Source organism: Aquila chrysaetos, chromosome 21 (genome assembly GCF_900496995.4).
Source record: "Aquila chrysaetos chrysaetos chromosome 21, bAquChr1.4, whole genome shotgun sequence".
In the NCBI taxonomy this organism is placed as follows: Eukaryota; Metazoa; Chordata; class Aves; order Accipitriformes; family Accipitridae; genus Aquila; species Aquila chrysaetos.
The window spans coordinates 15555510-15568778 of record NC_044024.1 but is presented as its reverse complement, the minus strand read 5'-3'; the positions used below and the strand labels follow the sequence as shown (position 1 = coordinate 15568778).

General features: G+C 44.4%; 1 protein-coding gene across 1 annotated transcript in view; it reads right to left on the bottom strand.

The window, feature by feature from the left end:
* Positions 1-13269, bottom strand: part of MAMLD1 (mastermind like domain containing 1) — an 85653-nt gene that overhangs the window by 35539 nt on the left and 36845 nt on the right. The window lies entirely within an intron of this gene.

Genomic DNA, 13269 nt, shown 5'->3' with positions numbered 1-13269 from the left:
CTGCATAACAAACATGCCAACAGTTTTATGGTAACATTTTTTAGGTCTAAACGGCAGATCTGAATGAAACCCTGGACTGAATTTAGTGACCTTCTGCCAGTGACTCGGATTAAACTCAGACCTGAGACAACTAAATTGTTTTACATTCCTTATAGGCAGAACATCTGAAATAACTGGCATACTTTCTAAACAAACCAAAACAAAACAAATTCTCAACTATCTATCTAAACAGACTTTCAAGCTTCCTAATCACAGATGTTTTAGATTTCAGAAACAGTAAATAACAGCTAAACCTCTTAATTCTTGCTCATGCTTCTACGTCTAAGGCAGTATGAGCTTTGCTCTTTTGAAGGATTGCAACTCATTCATAGAAACGGAAGTGTTTTCAAAATACAATTATATAAATATCTTGATCTACAAGAAATGGTAGAGTTGTATATCCACAAATCTTAAGGAAAAAAACCTGCCTTCTACATACAAAGCAAGTGAAACTGAAAACAATGCTTCTAATACTAATTCAGCGCGATAGGGCAATCTCTTCCAAATATAATAATCTGTGGCTTTCAATTTTAACAAGCATGACCTGTATGTCATAGGATTAATCAGACATTAACATTGCTGCTTCAAGTTAGGGGAAATAAGCGTTATGGCCTTGTTTATCAATAGAGGGAGGTAGCATTTAAAAAAGCATCTAATCAGCAATGGGAAAACCATAGAAAGTCACTGTTCCTCTAAGCCGGCTCACAGCACAGCCTCTCCCAGCTCTGGCCTACAATTGCAAGTGCTGCCAGTCATCTAGTACCATGAAAAAAATTATCATCTAATAACAGCTCATATCACCAGGAAAGCCCCTCTGCCTAAACCCAGTGTAACCAGATCCACTCAAGGGCTGTGGTGGGTATGAGTAACTTCTAAATTTTACACTCATTATTAAGCACATCACAGTTTTGCCCAAGAGTCGCTACGCAACAGCCAGCAACTTTGGTGCTCTCAGACAACGGTGTCACAGGACCATCACCGTAGGTTGTGCGGCGGCTGCAGGGCACAAGGTGGGCACGCCTCGTGCGGCTCCTTCTGCAATGTGCACATGAAGGTCACTGTGCAAGCGGCCAATGTCCACCCCTAAATTCAGCCCGTCTTCAGGCAACGGACCACAAATGCGCATTGTCCTGACATGGGAACGTGGGAGAGCTGCCTGGTAGCTCACTCAGCTGGACTCACACGGGTGCTCTCTCATCACTTATTTCCAAATTGGTGGGCAGAGAGAAGATTGCAGGTTTGCGCCTACAGTTGCTTAGGCTATAGATGCAGTTTAGGATTAGTATTGCACATTGTCACGCTAGCACCCAGCTTACACAGACATTTGGAGGAGAGTGAGAGGATACAAGTTAATTGTACACGATCATCACGGCAGATGGAAAAGCAGGTCTGCATACTACGGAGAGCTGCTGATCAGGTTTTAGGAGGAGCTCACCTACTCTCCATCAACAGACACAGCAGTTTGGAACGGCATTGTGGTGAAGAGACCTTTTTACACAGGTATTTTCCCCTTACTCTCTAAGAGTTATCCCTTACCAGAGCAATCAGCGCTTCTCTCCCGTTTCCTCCAGTTGCATTGCTTTAACACGGGTTGCACTCAAAAACCACTGGCAAGTGAGAACTGACGCTGACCGGGGAGAGTTGCTTTCAGTGCACCACTCACTGGTTACCTGACAGCCCTCTTTGGTCAGCAGCGCTACGCGTGGTTTGAGTCGTTGCTCTGCGAGAGACTGCCTTTAGATCAGAGCCAGAGACAGCTGAAGCATCAGCGATTTGATTATTCCTCTGGGCTGATGAGGCCAAAATTTGCTTAGCTTTAGGAAATGGAACAAGGCCTAAATCTTCTCCCAAGTGTTGGTCTAATGATGGATGAAATTGTTTTCCTTCATTTTCTTTGCTAAAACTAAGCCAGAGTTGCATGTTTCAACAGATGTTGCCCTGTGTAGGCTGAAACATGTTGGTAGAGCATAACTACATACATTTAAACCCAGACATGTATGGAGAATCTTTACAGGGGCTTCACACATCCAAAATAAACACAGTGTGTTCCCAAGTTGCACCCTGGGAACCTTCAGGCAGGAAGTGGTGGGGGATCTCCCGGACTTGGCCAGCTGACATGCTGGCATGCATGTCCTTGCCAGTGCTTCTTTTGCCATAGGACATTCCTATGCTCTGAGTTACTGGGCTTTCTAAACACTTTGAAAAATAGTTTTTTAACTGTTGCACTGGGGAGTAAATGTGATGGGAAAACAAAACTCCATTTCCCCAAGACTATTACTAGATATAAACAGATAAAATACGGCCATAGCTTTCAGATGGCACGGGCATTCCAAAACTGGGACAGGATTTTTAAATAGGATGCTGTTGCTTAGCCCTCGTGAGAAGCCTGGCTGTAAGAGAGGCAGTGAAATTAGCTGGGTGTCATGTTCTCTCAAAAAGCAAGACGCCTGCTTCCCAGGTGAATATTTGCACAAGGACCATAAAACCCAGAAGACCAATTTCCCCCAGTGCAGGCAGGTATAACTCCACACAATTTAGTAGCATTGCTTTTGCTGAAAATAGATTTGACTACAGCCCCAAATTTGAGAGAGAAAGATACCATCCTTTAAGCAACTAAACAAATCATAGAATAATTTTGGTTAGAAGGGATGCCTGGGTATCATCAGCCCTCTGCTTCAAGCACATCACAAATGAAAAAAAAAGATGACGGTATTTCACCAGGCACTCAAGTATGAAGTATCAGCTACATACAGAAATCCCTTCTTGGGCTGGACGGGCTAGCTGAGAGGTTTGTTTCAGTATTCCTCACTGAAACACAGGTGGTTGTAATTCCCGTACAGCATGGAGTATGTGCTGGTGCTGTCTGTGAGGAGCCGGCATTCTTCTCCCCACCTCCCAGTGAGTGCTCTCCATGAACGTGCCACTGCCGCAGCCCTGACCAGTGCAGGGGACAGTAATCCAGTTTCATATTACGAGGACACTGGCTGGCTTGGACACGCTAACAACAACAGTGGCAGGAGCTCATCACCAAGGCACCACAACTTTTAGGACCAGGAGCTCCTCACCTAACTAATTCAAGAAGCTGCTCGTTGCAGATCATTCATCTAGTACTCTCAGACATCTCAAGACCATCTCTTTAAAGCGTATCTATCCTTTTCTAGACCCTTCCCTTACTAAAAACATTTTTACTGCCCATTTCCTTCATCTGCCCCTGAATTCCCCAACACAGAGCTGATTTATTCCAACTCTTTCTCCTCTTCTTCAAGATGGCTTACGCTATTTGACAAAATCAACAGAAAAGAGAAGAGCACCAAAATATGCTCTGCCCTTTTCTCTGCTGATTAGTATATTGGGCAGCTCTGTTTTAAACTGAATACCTGAGAAGCGAATAGAAATATTTTAGAAACACGTAACACACACACACACTTAAGCTGGCTGGAGGCTGTCTATGGCTAAGTATGGGAAAGCTTCAGTCATATGTGCAAGCAAGGACGAAGCAGACAAGCAACAACGGGGCTCTTGCGACCTTGTCAAAATTCATTAAAATGCATTAGCATGCACAGGCTAACTTCTGTTTGGGAATACCTGGGAAACAAAGGCAGGCCCTCCGATTTGGGGAATATCCAATTATGAGTTCTCCATTATCTCAGGTTTGCTTTTAGAAGTGAGAATGCCATGACCCCAGCACTACTATCCTCTCCAAAGCAACAGGCTGTCTTTCTGGGAAAGACCCAAGTTACAAATGAGTATCGCTGCTAGCTTGCAATGGCAGCATAACAAGAATAAATAATAACTGTTTACCCTGCTCCGTCCAAGGAAGCAGTTACAAACACTAATTTGTCACACGCTACCTCTTTGCACAGAACCGATTCCCTATGTGTGGGCAGAGCGCTCCACAGGCTTCTCTTGTGCAAGTAAGAAAAGGTGGACATGGCAAGCGAAACTAGTCCTCAGCTGCACCCTCTCCTAGACGGAGCTCTCTGAAGTTGCCCGCTTGGGTGACTTTTGGCGTCAGGCACTTTCCAAACTCAGGAGGCGGTGCTGGCCTTGAGTAACTTACTATTTCCCAACGAAGGGAGAAAGGAAGGCTGAAGTGGCAAAAACTGAAGCAGAGAGATCAAATTGTTAATAAATATACACTGTGGTGGTTCCACTGGATTTTAATAACCAACTAAATGGGCACCTCTGAACTGGCTCCCTGCCTCGGTGTCACTCAGCCTTCCTCCTTTCTTTAATACATCAGCTGTCCTCAGTTGCCACTCCAGCTCTCCACGTGAGCCAGGCTGCCCCATGGCACTGCTGCCAGCCCCTGTTAATTCTCCACCCGTCACTTGCTCCTTCGCCTGCACGGTCAGTATCTGGGAAGAAAGAGCTACCGTGGCCCGCTCCGGAGAGCCTCGTTTCTCCAGCCTTGCAACGATCCCCCTTCCGCCAGAAATAAGCCAAATCTAACCAGAGATTCCTATTTAGATCAATGCGATGCAGAAACGAGAGAGAGGAAAAACGTTAGGCGAGGTATTTCTGTGCCTCTTCCTGGCTTCTGCAGCCTGTCAGAGATTCAAGCCTTGATTTACAGCAACCGCAGGGTGCTGATTATTGATCTGCAACACCCCACCCCACTCACTGCCATTGAGAGATCCAACCTACAGCAGCGATTCCCACACCTACGCAGCTTCTTCAAGCGAGAACCGAGCCCGATAGGACGCTGCCATTTTGAACCGATCTCTGTAGAGTCTGCCGCGTTCTCCTTCAGCGGCTAGTCCACCTCCCCGTGTCTCCAGCGTGCACCATCATCGCTGGAGACTCTCTTGATTTAATGGCATGAAATCTACGAATCCATGACCGGGATATCCAGAATGGGAGTCAGATAACCTTCTCTCACTGGGAATCTCAAGACCCTTGTAACTCCAGGTGTTGGCTTTTCTGTTTGCTTGATTGAAGAAAAGAGAGAAATGATGGGAAAAGGAGAGGGAGCAGGTGGGGAAAATTGCAGTCTCACCACAGATACTGGAATTTGCTAGTGCTGTGGCAGCTTTGCACAAAGCCTTTCAGAGCGAGGCACCAGCGCCTCAGAAACATGGGGAATCCAGGTCACCAACAGGCTGCTAAGATCTGGCATATCTGAATTACTTTGACAGAGAGAGCACGTTTAATTTTTGGTGGAAGGACTGAGCAACCCAGCAGCCTGAAATGAGTAGAAGTCTTTTTTCCAGTATTTTGTCAAGGTATATTGCAAACTCTTTTTTCCCCTCTGCAAAGTATAGAACCTGAGTCTAAGTTTTGCTCAACTGAGCTGACCAGAGAATCTATCACTCTCTGTCTCTTTCAAACACTAGACACTGCCAAAACTGGAAGTATGTATTTGCCAGAGGCAAACTGTTTGCAGCATTCAGCGATCAAGCCTTCAGTCTCTGTGGCTTCAACAAGCTTCAGCGAGAGCTATCTGCCCATCAGCCCAAAATGTTTCTATCTGTTCTGACAAAAACAGTCATGTAATGAGAAAATGAAACTGGCAATTTTCCATATAAAACAAGAAAACTTCACAAATTTTTCTCTTGTGCCTTAAATACACAATTTGGAAAGGTCTGTGCTCTCTATCGCTCATTTACCCACACTCTAGACAGATTTTTTTTGTCCTACTAATCTTTGAGGACAGTTCATGAAAAAGAGGTGAGAATTTAACTGTGTGTTTCAAGGCTGGAAAGGGGACCTGATATATTACCTCTTAAATGGCAGCACTTACTTGCAGCCCTGCTTGAACTATCAGACGTGCTGCTTTTGGTAGCAGGCTGACTTGCACATGAGCAACAAAACCCAAATGCTCATGGGCAAAGATCCCACTTAACTACAGCAGAACCTGGCACTGCATTAAGTGCATTTAGCACATCTGCAAGTTTCCATTCGTGCATGCTGGCTGCAGTCTGGTAACAGAAACTCACATTACATATCTGAATCCAAGAAAAAATGCCTCCTGCTGACCAGTGAGTAGCCAAAGCAGTCCATCAGGCTACAAGGAGAACTCAAGGAGGCTTAAGCAATTAAAACTACTATTCACTTTCTCCACACTAAGATTAAACATAAGCTAAAATCACATTCTTCCTACTGCTTTAGGCTGTTTGACCCTTCTGATTTCAAGCAGTTTCAGCATGGATGGATGTAGAGTTGTCATTTCACATTGTCAGGAGAGAGATCACATTGCGATTCCAAGCTACCAAAGACATGTTTCACTCTGCTTAAAAACAGCAATACCCCAACTCCTCAGCTAAAGAGTACCAGAGTAAAGTCTGCTTTGGGGTCTGTTGGGTATTTGTAGGCTGGAAAGGTGGCAGATCCATTTGTAATGAGGTGTGGTAGTGGAGAAAGGATTATGAATAGAGAAAATTTACAGGGTGGATTTCCTTCTATTCATCACGGTCATGGAAACAGGCAACTGGAAGGGAGGATGTAGGAAGAGGAACCAGGGATCTAAGCAGTCATTTTAACCATGAAAGGACATTGGTTATTAGCTAGCTTGTACGCATTATGTGGATTATTTTTACCTGGAACTACAGCTCCTCCCAATTTATAATTTACAGTGGCAATATGAAATCTGCCATCTTTAAAACAAGTATATTAACATAGATTGGAAGTTGCTACTTAGGCTATGCACATTTAAAATGCCTCCTAAACACCACTGCTACATTTGTAGAATTTGATGTCCCATCAGTACAACAAACATCAGTTGACTTGACGGGAGCGTGCTGTGATCCTTTGCCCCATTACTGTCACCACTCATTGTGATCTTCCCCAGTTATTCCCCCAGTAAATCAGGAACCTCAAGCTGTGTTAAAAGAGAAAGAAGAAAACAAGGCGTGTGCTTTCCCTTAACGAAGATGGCAACGCTCCCCGTTGTGAGTGCAAAAATATAGGAACTACCCAGGCAGTCGCTCCCATGCCTGTATGCATCACCTGGACCTGGGCTGACAGACACACCTCGTGTGTGTCACCAGAGCCCACGGCAAGAGGTTTTGCTTGCCTGCACTGTCGCTCCAGAGCTACGATCAGTTCCCCTCCCCTGTTACATTGCTGCAGTACAACAGGTCTCTTGTGTGACTGTTGAATATATACGAACTTTTAAATGGTGACTGCCGACCTGGCGCTTTCTTTCCTCTACGTGGCCTTCCCCAAGTCACCGTGCAGCGTAGGAAGCAATCCTGGCTGCAAATACTCAGAACTGCACCGTTTAGCTGGTAAGCACAAAAATCCAAAACATCATGACTATACAAAACCGGAAAGATGTGATGTTACAATAAGCTTAAACCACAAAAACTAACAGGAAATTGAACCTGGACTACCAAGAGCCTAAGGTATTAGGGTTTTTTTCTAAATCTTAACCAAAAATTAAAGGGAAGGAAATACTACAAATATTATTTTCTCATACCGATTTGTGTGCATGCAGTTATGCTCATAATGACAGAAATACATGTGATCTGTATCCTGCTTTGAACTGGAACATCTTACAGGCTACACAGCAGCAAGTTTGTGAACAAGGTTTTTCTAATTACCCTTGTGTAAAATTACAGGCAACATCACTAATGTCCATGTGAAGATATCAGTGTAGGATCAGTTCCAAGGAGAGAAAAAACATAGCCAAGAATGTACCTATTTTGCCATCCCACACAAGCCAGCTGCATGCAAGAGATCAAGTAATATTCACTGTAAAGATAAAAGGAAAAACCCCCTACTTTTCAGGTCAGACAGAATTACCAATCTCATTTAGAAGGCACCAACAGAGATCTGCCCTATCAAAACAAATGTTCAGAGCCTTCCCATCTTGTCTTTCCTTAGCAATTCATCTGCTTTCGATATTACCGGCACTGTTAAAATGGAAATTTTTCCAGAAGAAAAATTGCTGTTGACAAATGGATCTGGAGGAACAGGACTACTGCTCGCTCCTGTGTTGTACTGCTAGCAGGAGATCTCTGTACAGATGCCTCTTAATTAGTCATCTGAAGACTTACAGTAATCACGTCACGCATATTGTTTGGCTGTAACTTCCACATTCCATTTAATGACAAGTGTTATTAACTAGACAGCTGAAGACAGAACAAGTTCTCTGCCTCTCGGTTTTTAAGCTGTAGTACAAAAGCATTTCTTTCATATCTGGCCGTAAATCAAGATCAATCTTAGACTCAACGCCTTTCCATCAGTATTACCTCATCTTACCTCAGTTTTAATACCAGCAGTATTGTTTTATCTCTTTTTTTATAGTCCATTAATTTCAAAGTCCTATGGAACACTTCGCAGTAATTTTGTAGACTACATTAATTTCTCACGGCAATAGCTAGGCTGGAGAATTGCAGATCTTCTCCACTGAGCAAAAAGTGATGTTTTTGCTCCTTGGGTCTACTGGGATTTGAAAGATACTTTTCTCTCTTCTTTTTCAGCCCCTAACACTGGCACAGTTATGCAATGACCACAAGTTAACAGGAGCTAAGTATAAAAACCAGGCTGTATACGTTCCTAAATTATGAGGTAGGTTTACCATTTACTAGATAAACAGATAAAACCCAGCCAGCCTGACACTTCTTTTCTGCTACATATTGCATTATTTTTTAAAATCCCGGAAGACTTACTCCTGCAGTTTTATCAAACTACAGGTTTCATTTTGTCAAAAGGTATGGTTGGGGAATTAACAGCCTGGAGGCAAAGCCTTCAATTAGGTCAAACCTGGGGCCAAAAAGCTCTCAAATTCTCAGATCAATAAAAAACAATGGGATTTTAGTCTGATAAAAAGGCATTTCTGTTTCAACAGCTGAAGTACTCACTCCCCCGAAGACTCACAGCTCCAACCTCACCTGTGTGGCTGCACCCGAACGCTAACGCCGTGCAGCCTTACGTCCGACTGCTGAGGGGCCTTCTGCTTACTTTCTGTATCGGAAAGCAATGCATTACTGCATCCAGAGCTCTTCTCTAGGCTTGGCGGGGGACGAAACATTTAAAAGAGCAGTTAGAAGTTTCTCCTAAGCGGTAGCAGAAACTGGAGCACAACTTTAAGAAGGATGCAACAAACGGGCAAGGAAAGGAAACATCCTGAACGGCTCTTCTCCTGCACATTCATCCAGGGCCTTTGTTAGCCTCCTGGATAGTCCTCTGCCTTTCAAAAAATGAAACAATAAACAGGATATTGATTAATACAGAACCATAAAACCAAGCCTCACTTAGGGTAAAAAAATCATGACTCTAGTGAGTCTCTCACTGAATATGGATGTAGAGAGAAGTCTTGATACAGCCAGAAGCAGAACAGTTTTGTAAAGCAGAAGAGGCTGGTAGTGAACATTTAATTTGTTTCTGACTACTCCATTTTATCCTACCACTTTCATCTTTACCTACGCAGCAACTCCACTATTCTCAGCGTGCGTTAACTGGAATAGGAACACGGTTCATTGGCAACATGTTATTTGTAGGCTTCCTTCCTCCTGGACCAGCGAGATGACTGGACCAGCGTGCAGCTCTGCCTCCTACAACACACACTCTTTGCACAGTATCTGTTACTTACCCAGGGACCTTTAAAGGGATTCTGCAAAACAGTGATACTAAAAACCCCAAACCAAACACAGACCATCGCCCCACCCCTGTATAAAGCCGTTGAAATCCTGGCCTCAGCGAAATAAATATTTTGGGACACTGACTTCAGCAGGGATGGGATTTCACTCTTTGCTCTTTCATTATTATTAACTCAAGGAGTGAATCAAAAATACACAGGATTTGGAGAAATTCTCTCCAGCAGAAAACGCAATGCTTAAGTTACTTGGTTTTTAACCAGAGGACCTCTCGACTTGCTATAGATACCAGTTCCCCTCTGTCCTAGAAGCAATGTTAATCACACATTCATCACTGCAAATTGACAACATAAATGCTGACTTGTGCAAACAATGTTAGAGAAAATGGTGTTCTTGCTGCAGAAGTGAATTACACAGCCTTTCAAGCTTTCTACACTTCTCAGTTTTATGTAAACTCTAATTTCCAAGCCTTTGTTCTGCCTTTAAAGGTCACACAGTTGAAAGCTATGAAGCATAGCATGTGTTCCCACTGATATTAAAATACTGTTTACTAAATCATGCATATAAATATAAAGAAGAAACTGTTTGCAACCTACTGCGTTAATAAGAGATGATTTATCAGACAACACGGTTCCAAGTATCAACATGTGGAATGTAAAAATCTGATCTTAATCACGCAACGTGATTTTTTTTTGGTTGTTTTTTGAAGTAAAGTCTCCACACACTGCCATGCAATCACACTAACTTCTGATGACACCATATTTGACTGATTAAACTCTTAATCTTGCCAATGCTTAACTTCAGGAATACAAGCGGTCTTTTTAGATTCGAGCATATGATTGCACATTTGCAAGATCAGGATTTCATTTGCATATTCAAATTGCAAAACTGCATCTTCCCTTTGTCTGTGTTAGGCCAACTATAGCGCTCCAAATGCTAAACAACCACCGTAGAGTTGGACAGTATTTTTAGCATCTCTATGGTGCACTTCTATCTTTAGCTGCTGTGTTCACAAACAATCCCACAGGACACTGCATAGCTAACATAGCTCGGGCTCTTCACCACATTCAACTTTTCTCCCAAAACACGGTGAAAGCAGATTATACAACAGGCCCGTTCAGGACCTGCCAAAGTTTCCTTAGATGCATTGTCCTGAGACAGAACTATATCAAAGTACTAAAACACTAAAACATCAGAGCATTCTGCTCTGGAGTGGCGATGGAGGTTGCCGTGACTTCCTCCGGGGAAAATACAGCTCTGCACTCCGAGTTTGCACTGTGCAGATAAATCAAGGAGGACAGTGAAGGATTTCTGCACGTTGTTTCCTAGCAGGATGTGCCCATGGGTTCATGGCAAATTTCTGGTCAAAGCTTAACCCTGCAAGAGAAGTTAATAATTGAACTTGCCAAATCATCACAATTTCTAAATCCAACTGCGTCTTGTTTTTACAAAGAGGCATATTAAACCAGTGAGCCATTTTATTAGACTCATGCTCATGTAGCAAAAACATGTGTTAGCTCTTGAGTGCCAAGTATCATCCTGGAGGGTTACCAATCCCTGTTACGGATTTTGTAGCCAGACTGCAGTTATCTGTCATAACAGAGGAGGTAGTTTTGAATACACAGAATGAAGCATCCTGCTCGGTTCGGGAATACTTTACGTGGTCCTGGTCTCTTTGTAAAAATCTAGGAAGGAGATGTACTGCGGGGGGGGGGAAAGAGCTTGAAACTTACGGCTGACTGGAGTGGGACTATCTCACGGAAGCTACCTGGATGGCTGGGGCATGGCCCCAAGCTTGCTCCTTCATTCCCTAGAGGAACTTCTGAAAATGGCTGCAGCACCACTAGTTCCAACACACAGCTATGGCTGGGTCAAGTCTCAGTGCACAGGAAACATTTTTAGAGTCATCTGTATGAGGTGTTTCAAAACTACAGGTTTACCACAAAGAGAGAAAAAACTCATCATGGGAATGACAGTATTAATCAGATGATTGACCTCTGAAGCTTTGAATCTGAAATGCTTTCCACACTGAGCTGGAGCTGCATATGGAGACAATAGCCTCCGATATCTTGATTTAGAGAGGAAGTACTGATGGAATCCCATATATCCTGTTAATGGTGAAGGGAAGGGAATTATGTAAAGGAACTATTTTTTTCATTAAGTGCCTTAGCTGGGGTTTGCAGATCAGCCTAGACACTTGCCTCCAGTTTAATTTCAAGGGGACAAGATAACCTGAAAACCCTTAGAAAACCTTAGACCTTGTGAGTGCTTCACACATGGGCTCCTCATTTCCCCATTTACACTTATCTGCTCTCCCATTACTGCATGCTATCAAACAGGCTGTTATTAAAATGCTTTAAATGATAATGGCACTTTCCAAATAAACTGTGTTCATTAGCTTCCCCTATCCTACCACAGGTATGGCCATATGTGTCTGGGAGGTGTGAGAACTGGGGAAACAGCATCAGGGCTAGGAAGGTGTCCCTCGGCTCTGCAGCAGCACCACCAGAGCAAGGCCGAGATGCACAGGAGGCAGTGGCCAGGCAGCAGCACGTACTGTGCACTTCATCTACAATACACATCTGCAGTCTTTCTTCTTTTTTTTTTTTTTGGTGAGAGTTATTTTTTCCTTTTAAGCATAGCACGTGTTCAATCAAGAATATCACAGTTATTCATTCAAACTGTTCACATTATGTAACATGAGCATCAGGTTAAGGAGAAAAATAAAAACGCAGGTACTTTGTTTTTTCTGAGTCCTTTCTTACAGGACTTAATTTTTAAATGAGTACAGGCTTCCCCTCTGTGGTGGGTTGACCCTGGCTGGACACCAGGTGCCCACCAAAGCTGCTCTATCACTCCCCTCCTCAGCTGGACAGGGAGAGAAAATATAACGAAAGGCTTGTGGGTCGAGATAAGGACGGGGAGATCACTCAGCAATTACTGTCACAGGCAAAAACCAGACTCGATCTGGGGAAATTAGCTTAATTTATAACCAATCAAATTAGAGTTGGGTAATGAGAAATAAAAACTAAATCTTATAACACCTTCCCCCCACCCCTCCCATCCTCCTGGACTCAACTTCACTCCTGATTTTCTCTCCCTCCTCCCTCCCAGCAGCGCAGGGGGACAGGGAATGGGGGTTGAGGTCAGTTCGTCACACATTGTCTCTGCTGCTCCTTCCTCCTCAGGGGCAGGACTCCTCACTCTTCCCTTGCTCCAGCGTGGGGTCCCTCCCACGGGAGACAGTCGTCCACGAACTTCCCCAATGTGGGTCCTTCTCATGGGCTGCAGTCCTTCAGGCACAGACTGCTCCAGCGTGGGTCCCCCACGGGGTCACAAGTCCTGCCAGCAAACCTGCTCCAGCGTGGGCTCCTCTCTCCATGGGGCCACAGGTCCTGCCAGGAGCCTGCTCTAGCGAGGGCTTCCCGTGGGGTCACAGCCTCCTTTGGGCATCCCCCTGCTCCGGCGTGGGGTCAACGGGCCGCAGGTGGAGATCTGCTCCACCGTGGACCTCCCTGGGCTGCAGGGGGACAGCCTGCCTCACCATGGTCTTCCCCACGGGCTGCAGGGGAATCTCTGCTCCAGTGCCTGGAGCACCTCCTCCCCCTCCTTCTGCACTGACCTGGGGGTCTGCAGGGCTGTTTCTCTCACATCTTCTCACTCCTCTCTCTGGCTGCTGTTTCTGTGC